This window comes from Chrysemys picta, chromosome 12 (assembly GCF_011386835.1).
Source record: "Chrysemys picta bellii isolate R12L10 chromosome 12, ASM1138683v2, whole genome shotgun sequence".
NCBI classification, from domain to species: domain Eukaryota; kingdom Metazoa; phylum Chordata; order Testudines; family Emydidae; genus Chrysemys; species Chrysemys picta.
The window spans coordinates 27,329,796-27,343,788 of record NC_088802.1 but is presented as its reverse complement, the minus strand read 5'-3'; positions in this window follow the sequence as shown (position 1 = coordinate 27,343,788).

Sequence of the window (13,993 nt, the reverse complement as noted above, 5' to 3'; positions counted from 1 at the left end):
GGTAATCATCAAGTGATCCATCCCCTGCTGCCCATAAATACATTTTTGCTCATTCTAACAAACTTCTTTTTTTCCTACATAAGGAACAATGAAACACACTGGCAACAGGGCATGTGTTGTTGCTCTCCAATCTACTCCAGCCAGCCAACCTAAATCACCCAGATGCTTTTTAATGAGATGCTGCTTTTTAATGAGTAAATAAATACCCCAAACAAACTGCAACCAATGGAGAGCTGCAGTCTCTCCATACATGTCTTTCCCAGTCAGCAGAAAAAAATTGATGGTTAAAAGTGAACCAAACTAATAATCTTTGCCAAGCTCTGGAAATTTACCAGTTGCAAACTTGACACTTTAGAAAGATCAGACTCTGGCTCTCTTTATTGTATTTCTTAGGTCTGGTCACACAGTTTTTGTATGGGTTTAACTGTTTCGGTTAGGAGTATGATTTTTCTAGTTACATCAGCTCAACTCCTAGTGTAGACACAGTTAGATGAGTACTGCTTTATCCTCGTCAAATACAAGAATAAACTATTGATTTAACTGTTTCCACACTACGGGAGTGTTGTGTCACTTTCACTATGCGGGTGTAGTTTAGGTAGTACAATATTTGTGTGTAGACAAGGCCTTACAAAGACATCCAATTTGGATTCATTTGAAGCCTGGGATTTCTAAGGAAGCCGGGCAAATTTTTAAAATCCCAGCATGAATTGAGGTTGGAGGTCTCTTTCCAAAAGATATGCTCTAGCTCAATCACAAGCTATGGGCTAGGTGTAGGACTCACTGATTAAGTTTCTATGACTGTGTTATACAGGCGATCAGACTAAATGATCACAATGGTCCCTTTTGGCCTTGGACTTTATCAATCTATAAAACTCAGTCCTTTCTTTCTCAGGAATGAAGGGACAAGAGATATTATTATTGTTTTTTATTATTATTATTTTATTTTTATTATATTTAATTGATAAATTAAACAATAATAAGTCACCAGGACCAGATGGTATTCACCCAAGAGTTCTGAAGAAACGCAAGTGTGAAATTGCAGAACTACTAACTGTGGTATTTAACCTATTATTTAAATCTGCTTCTGTACCAGATGAATGAAGGATAGCTTATTAACATATTTTTTTTTAAAAGGCTTCAGAGGCAATCCTGGCAATTACAGGCCAGGAAGCCTAACCTCAGTACCAGGCAAATTTGTTGAAACTATAGTGAAGAACAAAATTATCAGACACATAGATGAACACGATTTGTTGGGGAAGAGACAACATGATTTTTGTCAAGGGAAATCGTACCTCACCACTCTACTAGAATTCTTTGAGGGGATCAACAAGCATGTGGACAAGGGTGATCCAGCAGATATAGTGTACTTAGACTTTCAGAAAAGCCTTTGACAAGGTCCCTCACCAAAGGCTCTTAAGCAAAGTAAACTGTCATGGGGTAAGAGGGAAGCTCCTCTCCTGGACCAGTGACTGGTTAAAAGACAGGAAACAATGGGTAGAAATAAATTATCAGTTTTCAGAATGGAGAGAGGTAAGTAGTGGTGTCCCCCAGGGGTCTGTACTGGGACCGGTACTGTTCATCATATTCATAAATGATCTGGAAAAAGAATTAAACACTGACGTGGCAAAATTTGCAGACGATACAAAATTAATCAAAATAGTTAAGTCCACAGCAGACTGCAAAGAGCTACAAAGGGACCTCACAAAACTGGGTGACTGGGCAACAAAATGGCAGATGAAATTCAAGTGTTTATAAATGCAAAGTAATACACATTGAAAAACATAAGCCCAACTATACATATACAATGATGGGAGTCTAAATTATCTGCTACCACTCAAAAGAGAGATCTTGGAGTCATTGTGGATAGTTCTCTGTAAACATCTACTCAATGTGCAGTGGCAGTCAAAAGAGCTAACAGGATGTCAGGAACCTTTAGGAAAGGGATAAATAATAAGACAGTAAATATCACAATGCATCGTAATTTTCATAATGAAAATTTTTAGTAAATATCATAATGCAAATATCATAATGGTATGCCCACACCTTGACTACTGTACACAGTTGTGTTCGCCCTATCTCAAAGAAGATATATTGGAATTGGAAAAGGTATAGAGAAGGGCAACAAAAATGATTAGGGGTATGGAGCAGCTTCCATATGAGGAGAGATTAAAAAGACTGGGACTTTTCAGCTTGGAAAAGGGATGACGAAGGGGGGATATGATAGAGGTCTATAAAATCATGAATGATGTGAAGAAAGTAAGAAAGTGTTATTTACTCCTTCCAATAACACAAGAACCAAGGGGTCACCTGATGAATTTAATAGGCATCAGATTTAAATCTAACAAAAGGAAGTATTTCTTCACATAACACTGTCAACCTGTGGAACTCATTGCCAGGGGATGTTGTGAAGGCCAAGACTATAACCGGGTTAAAAAAATAATTTGATCAGTTCATGGAGGTTAGGTCCATCAAAGGTTATTAGCCAGGATAGGCAGAGATGCAACCCCATGCTCTGGGTGTCCCTAGCTTCTATTTGCCAGAAGCTGGAAGTGGACAACTGGGGATGGATCACTGGATGATTGCCTGTTCTGCTCAGTCCCTCTGAAGCACCTGGCTTTGGCCACTGTCGGAAGACAGGATACTGGGCTAGATGGACCATTGGTCCGACCCAGTATGGCCGTCTCATGTTCTTATTAACAAAACCCTAGGACTGATAACACACATACAATGGGATGTCACATCTTTCACTCTTTCTTTCCTCTAGAGAATCTGCTATCAGAACCAGGGAAACAACAAGGTAAAATTCTGGGAACTGAGTAGATAAGTGAAAAAAATATTGGGCTGAAACCTCAGCTGCTATAAAATGGGCTTGCACCAATGAAGCCAATGGAGAAATGTCGATTCACACCAGCTGGGGACCTGGTCTATTGACCCCAATGGAGCTACAGCTAATTGATACTTTCTAGGGGTCTGGACCCATTGACTCCAAAAAAGCTACGGCTCATTGACACCAGCTGGGAATCTGGCCCCATTGACTCCAACGGAGCGATGCCCATTGACACCAACTGTGGATCTGGTTCATTTTGTGAAAGATGAAGATTAACTAAAAATATAATTTTTATTCCATATGCAGTTACATGTCCCTTGACCGAACATCCTAGCTTGAGACCTAGAGCTAGAGATCAAATAAATGACATCAAAATCATCATTACTAATAAATATTTTGTGCTCCCACCTACAGCGCGTGGCAAAGATGGGTAAGTAAATGCTTCCCCCTCGCAGCAATTGGCTCAGGCCCTCTGCAGACACAGGCAGTGTCGTTGTGCCAGTTACACTCATGTCACATTTCCTAGCATTTGATCCCAACCTTGAGGGCTTAAATTGACAGCTGAGCTTCTGGTGCAATCATACAGCTCCAGGAGCATGGGTCCTAAATATGGGTCTTAACATGGCTCTTGGCTGCTCCAGGGGATAATACTAAGAATAGGGCAGGAATCTCTCTCTCTCTCTTTCTCTCCTGAAGATTTGACTCTGATTCCTAAGACATCCGCTTTTCTAAATCTCTCTGATGGACGTGTGTAGATGAAGGGATGGCGCGGGAGGAATTATTGGTGACATAGATCTTCTCCCAGACTATTGAGGAGTTGCAGGGCGGATGTGCTCCCCTGGTGCCAGCTGTGTCTGGAACATCATTCACTGCGTAGAGTCCAGTTTGCCCCCCGGGCAGAAAGCCCAGTAAAAACCCTTGACATTCCTTAAAGAGGCTGCTTTGGAGGTCTCGTTTCATAGTCACTTTCAGATCCTCAGCTCCCAGGCACCAACCCTGCAGCCTGATCGATGCAAGAGCCAGGCTCCAAATGCAGGGACAGGGCCGTAATTTCTGTATCATCAGGCCCAAGTTCATTTGAAATGTTGCAGGAGGGTTTTGTTCTTCATCTACAAACATCATTCCGATTGAGATCTGTTGTCCTTTCAATTTTTATAAAAACATATGTTTCACTTTCCTTCAGTGAGGCAGAAAAAAATAATTTCCCACAAAAAGCCATCACAAATGTTTCCATTACCATTTTCCCACTCTCGATTTACTATGGTGGTGAATTTTTTTTGGCCTGTAACATCACTGCTGGGATGGGCTGTTGTCCAGTTGGGATGTCTGCACTTCAGAAAGGTGTGGACTAATTGGGAAAGGTTCAAAGAAGAGCCACAAGAATGAGTCAAGGTCTGGAAAACCTGCTTGACAGTGAGATACTAAAGTAACCCAGTAAATTTAGATTATCCAGGAAAACGTTAACATTGGAGTGTGATTTGATCCCAGTTAATAGGAAGAGATGTCTGGTAACAGAGAGCTCTTTAATCTAGCAGACAAAGGTAGGATGAGATCCAACAGCTGGAAGCTGGAGCTACATAAATTCAGACTGGAGATAAGGTGCAGATTTTTGACAGCAATTAGGGGAATTAGCCCATGGCACAGCTGTCCCAGGGAAATGGTGAATTCTCCACCAGTCACGTGGATTCTTTTAAATCAAGGTTGCCCATCTGTTTCTAAGAGATCTGCTCTAGCTCAGCCAGACACATCCCTGGGGGAGGGTGTTTGCTGGTCGTTATGGTCGCTTATGGCCTTCAAATCTAGTTCTGTGCTGCACCAAGGGGCACTGGAATGGGGGGGAGGGCTATGGTCCTCCCACTTTTTGCTGGCTGTAAGAACGAGTGATGCGGGGAGGGTGACCTTGGGGAGAAGAGGCGGTGAGGGAGCAGGGCCTCAGGGGGAAGAGGCAGCACAAGGCGGGGACTTGGGGAGAAGGGGTGATGTGGAGGCGGGGCCTCGGGAAGGAGTGGCATGAGGATGGGCCTTTGGGAAAACGGGCAGTGCAGCTGCGGAGGCTCACGGGGAAGGGGCGGTGCAGGGGGTGGGGCCATGGTTTGGGCATCAGTGACCCCCTCCCACTGTTAGAAAGCTTCCGCCGCACCTGTCAGGGGAAGGGCAGGCTCTAAGGTGGCTTTAAGCCATCCTTGCACCTCCTAATATGGGCCGCTTGGGGGGTCTTTTAGCCAGGTCTGGAGGCTGGCTCCCCCCTGTTTATATCAGCCATGCTGCCCACAACATGCCGCTCAAACCCTCAGCTCTATCCCCCCAGCATGCCCAGGACATGGGAGGGTGGCTGGTGGCTGTCTCCATGTTCCTGCCACAATTCAGTTCTGAGGCAGCCTCTGCGAAGCCTTTCACAGCTTCCCAGGCCAGAAGGGACCCTCCTGTGTGACCTCCTGTATAGCACAGGCTGGAGAATTACACCAAACCAGTTTCTCCCTCCAGACCAGTAACATCTGGCTAAGCTAGAGCAGCTGTCGTTCAATTTCAGTTGGGGGGTTTCAAATGACGGAGCAGGCTGAAGGTTTGTTTTGAAGTAAATAAATAAAAAAGCCTGGGATCCAATTTGACCCAGCAACATCCTGTCAACATTTTTAAATGTGATTCAGGAAGAGAAATTGAGGGGATTTTCTTTGGGCTCTTGAATAGGAAGATCAAAAGGCCACAAATCTGGGGGACTTGGAGGTTAGAAACTGAATAAAAATAAATGATTGTGCCCTCTTTCTGCTGGGTGATTTCAAAGTGGATTAAAATATGCACGTGGGTAAAATACTTCCAAATTCAGACTGAGGAGGAAGGGGAACTGGATTAGGGTTGCCTACTTTCTAATTCCAGAAAACCGAACACCCTTGCCCTGCCCATTCCCTGAGGCCTTGCCTCTTCCCAAGGCCGCACCCCCTGCTCACTCCATCCCCCACCCTCTCTCACATGCTCATTTTCACTGCAAGGCCCAAACAGGCATATTTATTGTTTTGACAGCTGTATTATGCTAAATTCAGGTTTTATTTGTTACAGGATGCTAGAGCTGGCAGCAAAATAGTTTAAAAGGGTAATTTTTAGGGCTGACAAGCAATTAAAAAAGTTAATCGCGATTAATCGTGCGATTAATCACACTGTTAAAACAATAATAGAATACCATTTATTTAAATATTTTTGGGCATTTTCTACATTTTCAAATATATTGATTTCAATTACAACACAGAATACAAAGTGTACAGTGCTTACTTTATATTTATTTTTGATTACAAATATTTGCACTGTAAAAAACAAAAGAAATAGTATATTTCAATTCACCTAATACAAGTACTGTAGTGCAATCTCTTTATAATGAAAGTTGAGCTTACAAATGTAGAATTATGTACATGTAAGCAGAGTCAGGATGAGCTCTACCCTGACATCTGGTGGTGAATTATGGCGAGTGTGGAAAAGAACTCCAGGGGCTGATCTGGTTTGCATAGGCACACCCACTCGCCTGGCATGAAACAACAGCAACTCAAAGTGGTTACTTTGGCTGGTGTGGGATCCCCAATTTCTCTATTATTGGGGCAGGAAGAATAAAGTTTTGTTACCCTGATTCTGTGAATCAAGGCCAGTGGAACTGTTGTATGACAGAAGGACTGAGTGAGTCCTTCACCATTACCTAAGTAGCACTTGCTTGACAAGGGGTATTGGTTACAAAACCCAGTGAATTGAGAGAGGCTGGTGACAGGTATTTGTACCTGATGGTATGGACCCTCTTTGAGGGTTTGGAACACCAATTGCACTATTGCCTCTCTCCACTGTTCAATGTCAGAGATAACTTTGATTCTATTAGGAGTCTAGTTATAGGCTGCTGAGCTGAATTCACTTTGGGCTAATGGTGCACTAGCACTGGGGCTCCCCTACTATGAGCTGAAATTGCTAAGAGCTGAAATCACAAAAGAGCTAAAGTTATTAAGAGCTGAGATTACTGAGACTGTGTTAACTAGTGGGGGAGCCTGAAGCTATATTGCTAAGTGGCTGGTGGAGCAGCTAGCAGAGTGGAGCTGAGTGACTCACAGGTCGGTGAGCAGGGCGGAGTGGTTGGAGAAGCAGCGAGCAGAGCGGAGCCTTGTGGGAGCGGCCCAAGGAACAGCTGAAGTGGAGCAGAGTTGAGTGGCTCACAGGTCGGTGAGCAGAGCGGAGCAGCTGCCAGAGCAGTTCGTGGACGGCGGAAGCGGCTCACGGGACAGCTGGTGGAGTGGAGTGGAGTGGAGTGGAGTGGAGCAGCTCGTGGAGAAGGCTGCGGCGGAACCCCACCGGGAGGCAGCCAGTCAGCCTCGGATCACGTAAGGTGCCCCTTAACACCCTGCGTGCCTTCCCCTTTCCCCCCTCCCCCCGCTTGAACTCTGGGGCTGCACTGACCAGGGACAGAGACTTTGGGGGGTTGTTGGACTTTTGGGACTTTGGTGATCCTTGGGTTGCAACACAGCCCAATTTGCTGGGGTGGGTTTTTTGCTCATGAAGCCTGTTTGTGTTGTTTTTCCAATTTAATGCTGATGTCGTTTACCTCATGTTATTAAACATTTTCTGTTACACTCAGACTCCGTGCTTGCGAGAGGGGAAGTATTGCCTCCTAGAGGCGCCCAGGGGGTGGTATGTAATTGTCCCAGGTCACTGGGTGGGGGCTCGAGCCGGTTTTGCATTGCGTTATTGAAACGGAACCCCTAGATACAGAACCCGGCCCTTGTTGCTGCCAACTTAGATGGGCAGAAGGGTTACATACAAAAAATAACTGCATTCAAAAATAATACAATGTAAAACTTTAGAACCTACAAGTCCACTCAGTCCTACTTTAGCCAATCGCTCAGACAAAAAAGTTTGGTTACAATTTGCAGGAGATAAAGCTTCCCACGTCTTGTTTACAATGTCATCTGAAAGTGAGAACAGGCGTTCGCATGGCACTGTTGTAGCTGGCATCGCAAGATATTTACATTCCAGATGTGCTAAAGATTCATATGTCTCTTCATTCTTCAACCATCATTCCAGAACATATGTGTCCATGCTGATGACGGGTTCTGCTCGATAATGATCCAAAGTAGAGCGGACCGACGCATGTTCATTTTCATCATTTGTTTCAGATGCCACCAGCAGAAGGTTGATTTTCTTTTTTGATGGTTCAGGTTCTGTAGTTTCTGAATTGGAGTGTTGCTCTTTTAAGACATCCAAAAGCATTCTCCACACCTCATCCCTCTCAGATTTTGGAAGGCACTTCAGATTCTTAAACCTTGGGTCAAATGCTGTAGCTATCCTTAGAAATCTCACATTGGTACCTTCTTTGCGTTTTGTCAAATCTGCCGTGAAAGTGTTCTTAAAACGAACATGCGCTGGGGTCATCATCCGAGACTGCTATAACATGAAATATATGGCAGAATGAGGGTAAAACAGAACAGGAGACATATAATTCTTTCCCAAGGAGTTCAGTCACAAATTTAATTAATGCATTATTTTTTTAACGAGCATGGAAGCATGTCCTCTGGAATGGTGGCCGAAGGGGCATATGAATGTTTAGCATATATGACATGTAAATACCTTGCAGCGCCGGCTACAAAAGTGCCATGCAAACTGAAAAATACTATTTCTTTTGTTTATCATTTTTACAGTGCAAATATTTGTAATAAAAAATAATAATGTAAAGTGAGCACTGTACACTTTGTATTCTGTGTTGTAATAGAAATCAATATATTTGAAAATGTAGAAAACATCCAAAAATATTTAATAAATTTCAATTGGTATTCTATTGTTTAACAGTGCGATTAATTGTGTTTAATTTTTTTAATTGCAGTTAATTTTTTGAGTTAATCGTGTGAGTTAATTGTGATTAATCGACAGCCCTAGTAATTAAAAAAAAAATGAAATTTCACAAAGGTTTTCATGATTCTGTCCCTCCCCTCTTTCCATTTTTTGTAACCAGCTCCATGTTTTTTGTTCACTAAAGTTATTGTCCTAATTCCACACATAAAATTACCACACATTATCACAGCTACAATGGGTCCATTAAAGGCCCACTCCTGAAGCCCAAATACACATCCATAGAGCACAACCACAGAAATGCACCTGTCCAGATACCTATATAAATAAATCTGTGGAAACGGACTCCCATACCTACATGCAGATACACACGTGTATTCATATATACACATCTAGCATGCACTAATACATATACTTCCACATTATTTAATATTAAAATTGTTGTTTAGTGCCTAGAGACCCCAACTAAGATCAAAACTTCAGGGTGGTAGGTGCTGGACATACACATAAAAAGAGAGAGTCGGCAACAGTTTGTAATGTAGCTAGACAAAGGTGGGGAGAAATGTATGATACATTGGCTCTGCTGCAATTACTAGTCAACAACATTCACTTTTTAAGAAATAATACATTTCTCTTTGAGTTCCCTTCTCTTTTAAAAACTTGTTATGAAATGAATACACATATTTTATGTCATCAGTTTTTTTTGTGCACAAGCCAGCAAAAGGAATAAAAGTCAAAGAGTTAGGCTGCAAATTTTATTCACACAGGTATATACACATGGCAATACACGCACCTCCCTACACAAAGACACACAGTCTCTTACGCACATACAATGTATGCATGCACACACTTGCCTACACAGAGACACTTTTTCATACACTTTTCCAAGGGCTGCCTAAATCACCCAGCAGGGAATGGAGGAGGGTGGGCTAGAAGGGAAAAGTTGGGGGGTGGGGTGAAGGAGAGAGGATGGGGAGGGAAAGAGGCCAAATATGAGAGCAGGGTAGGGGTGAGAGAGGGCAGTGAAGCAGAGAGGAGGGGTGTGGGGGACATGTGGGGTGGATGGGGATGCAGGGGGAGGCAGAAGACTACAGGTGCATGAGGATGTGGGGGGCACAGGGGTGTATAGGGACATAATGGGAGTGCAGCAGTGTATGGAGGTAAATGGGATGCAGGGCTGTGGAGGAAGAGGGCCATGGGGGTGGCGGCTCTGGGAGGTGGAGAGGATGGGTGGGAGAGCACTGTAAGGGGTACAGGGCTGGGATGGGTCGGTGTGGGGGGCAGGACAGGATGGGATGGATGCAGTGAGGGGGATGAGGGGGAAGGGCTGGGATGGGGAAGGATGCAGTGAGGGAGATGGGGGTGCAGCCCCATTCCCAGCACTCAGAGATGAGGATACACATGCCTCGAACTCCTGGGTGCCGGCAAGGGGGCTAGAGACAGACTGCGGTTTGCTGCAGGGCATGTGCTGCAGCTTGAGCCCAGCCACACGAGGGAGGCGCATGAGGAGAAGAGGGCCAGGCAGCAGCGGGAGAAGCGCAAGCCATGCAACCCCTCAACAGCCGCCTGCTGAGCACTCGAGTCGTGCTTGCACTAGTTCTCCCCTGGCCTGGCTTAACCAGTGGGAGCTGCGCCAGACATGCCAGCTGCTTCCCAACCTGGGAGCCTGCCAGCCCCGCAGCGCAGCGGAGCCACCAACTGCACAGTCAACGGTGCTAACGGGAGTTGCCAGGATCCCTTTTTGACTGGGTGTTCCAGTCCAAAACTGGACACTTGGTCACCTTAAACTGCAGTGAAATATCCCCTGGAGCCATTCTAGAAAGAAATTCCAGGAGCACAAGCCTTTAATCTGGATTCACTTTAGAATCTGGATTTATAACCTTTGCTGGTAACTTTGACAGCACGTCCATGCCAACTGTGTTTGGGGGGAGGGATAGCTCAGTGGTTTGAGCATTGGCCTGCTAAACCCCAGGTTGAGTGTTCAATCCTTGAGGGGGCCGTTTAGGGATCTGGGGCAAAAATCTGTCTGGGGATTAGTCCTGCTTTGGGCAGGGGGTTGGACTAGATGACCTCCTGAGGTCCCTTCCAACCCTAATATTCTATGATTCTAACCCGCATAGGGAGAGGCTGCTTTGGAGCATCTTTCTTCGTCAAATGAAGAACTAGATTTTGTTGCATAAGGGATTTTCTTGAAATAGACCATCCCCCACTCAGATCTAGTGCTGGAGATTATCCTAAATCTGAAAGCAAACCCACTCAGGGTCAGGATGAGCTCTCCCCTGACATCTAGTGAGGCCTGGGAGGAGAGATGCCAGGAGCAGACTTGACTTGCAATGGACACACCTACTCCGCCTAGGCGCTCAAAGTGATCAGCTTTGGCTGGTGTTGAGTTATAAATCACTTTAGCATTGAGCACAGGGGGAGTGACATGTTATCCTGACTGTAGGAGCAAAGGGCAGCAGAACTGTGTCCTGATAGAGGGGGTCACCCTCACCTGAACCTCACTAGCTAAGCAGATGTCAGATCCCACTGAAGGTGGGAGGGTGGTGTGTGCAGAAGTTCTTCCATGCTGCAGATTCTGCCTAAAGAGCCCTAGACAGTATTTGACTCTCCCCTCTTCAGTGGCTAAAGACAGAGCTGATGAGACTCAATTGAGAGTGCTTGCTTCTGTTCAGAGGTTCCTAGAGCTGCAGTCACTAAGGAGCAGGTCTAGGGGCTAAGCCTTAGCCCCAGTGACAGGACAGTGTTGCAGAGAAAGACAACGAAGGGTCAGCAGCACGGAGGACCCCCCCCACCCCACCCCCACACACACACAGTCAGGGAAATCACTAAGAGTTGGGCTGAGTGGGGGGATCTCAGAACGGGGCATCGCAGATGTGGCAGCGAGTGGCCAACAGCAGAGGTGACAGCAAGCGGCCAGTGTGACATTTGTTCGTGGGACTTTCACATGGGCAGGTGGGCACATGAGAAGACATGCTTTTGAATCAGTGGGTGTGGTGGTTTCACAAACTAATGCTGGGATCCTTTCCCCCTTTTTATTTAAAAGTTTCTTTGCTGTGCACAGTTTCAGGGTTTAGTTTTCCCAGATTACTGGTGGGGGCTTGAGCCGGTTCTGTGTTATATTGTCAAGAGGAACCCCTAGATATTGAATCTGGCCCTTGTTGCTGCCGACTCCACCTGGCTGAAGGGTTACACATGTGATTTTGCTGAGAATAGTGAGCACCTATTGGCTGCTTCAGAAGACAGGCAGCTCTCCGAAGCAAAGATCCCTCAGGCCCAGAGGAGTTAGGAGCCTAAATACCTTGGAGGATCTGGGCCTCAGTTAAGACAGTGGAGCTGGTTGGCTTTGACAATGGATGAAGGAGAAATAGCACAGACTGTAACATTTTTCTGAGTCTAGAACCCTTGTGATATTTTGTCACTCAGTGCCAAAGCTTCCCCTGCAGATGAGGTTTGTTGTAACCAGAGCTAAGGGGCATTTTTTGAATTTTGAAATGTTTTATAAGTTGCCACAAGGCCAATGCTGAACTTTCAAATTTTGCTGCAAATAAAAAAAAGGGGACAAAACTTTTGTGAAAATATTAAAACAAATGGCATTTGAGGGTTTTCTCTGTGCATGTGAAAATGCCAATAAAGTACAATTTAAACTTTTAAATTAGTTTAACTTTTTTAACTATTTAACTTTCTAAAACTATTTTTAAAACTATTTTAACCATTTCAACTTTTGAAAACTATTTTAATTTTTACTTAAACTATTTTTGTGTGTTTTTATTTTATGATTGCATGTGCATTTTTAAATTATTTTAAACTTTTAACTCTTTCAATTTATGCCATTTGGTAGATTGTCTTCCTTCTGCAGTCTTGCGCACCAGTACAGAGTGGATGTAAAATGTGACTGTCCTGATCTCACTTTACACGGCATGTACATTTTTGTGCTCACTTTACACTAGTATACATGGCCACACATTGTGAAGAATGGGGAAAAGGGCCTTGAGAAAATCAGTGTTGCCAGCATTTGCAATTTTTTTGCATTTCCTAAAGACTCAGGGCCCGAATCAAGAGACTGCATGAGAATTGCAGAACAGCTGGGCAAATAAGGAATGTACCAGTTCACTAGCAATGACGAAAAATAAACAATAAAACATTTGCTTTTGAGTTGAATGAATTTTTTTTTTAATTGACAAATCAAAAAGTGAAAACAAAATGTTCAGGTCAGAACAAAACATTTCACTTGGACATTTCCAAAATACTTCATTTTTTTCTGGCACAATTTTGCAAATAGTTTCCAGCTGACAAAAATGACTGTATTTGATGAAAAAATCCACCCAGCTCTAAATCTCAGCTCTCACCAGTGGTGCTGGAATGTTTTTTATAGTGGGGGTGCTGAAAGCCAGCAAAACTGTCCCCAAACTTTTTACCTCGCATCTCCCTTACCCCTATCTGCACACCCCCCACCCAGAGCTGAGGCCAGGAGCAGGGCTGTGTCTCTGGAAGGGGGGGACTCGAACAGGGGTAAGGGGGCCAAGGCTGGGGCCACAGCTGGTGGTGGATGCAGGGCCAGGAGCGGAGCCTTGCATGTGGGGCCAAGAGCAGATCCCCAGGTGCAGGGTTGGCAGCCAGGACCCCGGATGCGTGGCCGGGAATGGAACCCCAGGAGCAGGGCCAGCAGCCAGGACCCCACGTAAAACCTGGGGGTGCTGCAGCACCCCCTGCACCCCTACTTCCCATGCTTATGGCTCTCACGAAGAGCAAGTTTCTTGCCCTGGAGACTGTGGGGAAAAGCCCGAGACCCCTAAAGGCTTGGAAACAGGAAAGCAAAGAAAAAGAAACCCCCATTCGGTATTTTGGCAAGTGCATGATTTGTAAGTATAGCTCATGATTTGGGGGCCTGACTCATCATTTTTGAATGCTTGAAGCTGGCCTTGTTCAGACTGACAACAATGACTGTAATAAACAGAAGTGTGCATGGATGGTCGGGGAAAACTGTGTGGGGCAGGGACTGAGGTTTTGTTCCGTGTTTGTACAGCAGCAATGAGGTCCTGGGCCGGGATTGGGCTGCTCAGTGCTAGATATTATTTATGTTAATAAAAATAGTAAGCAATAAATAATCCAGCATCCCAGATCCTCAGCGCTGGCAGGAGAAATAGGTTCCTTGGATCGGGAGCCAGTGCTTAAAGTGGTCTGAAAAAGGGGAAGGTGTCTCCCTGGGAATAGCAGCTTTGGTAGAACATAAGAATGGCCATCCTGGGTCAGACCAAAGGTCCATCTAGCCCAGTATCCTGTCTTCCAACAGTGGCCGGTGCCAGTACTTATAGTCCCCTCAGGGACCTGGCTCGATTTTCATTTATTTGGCTGTGT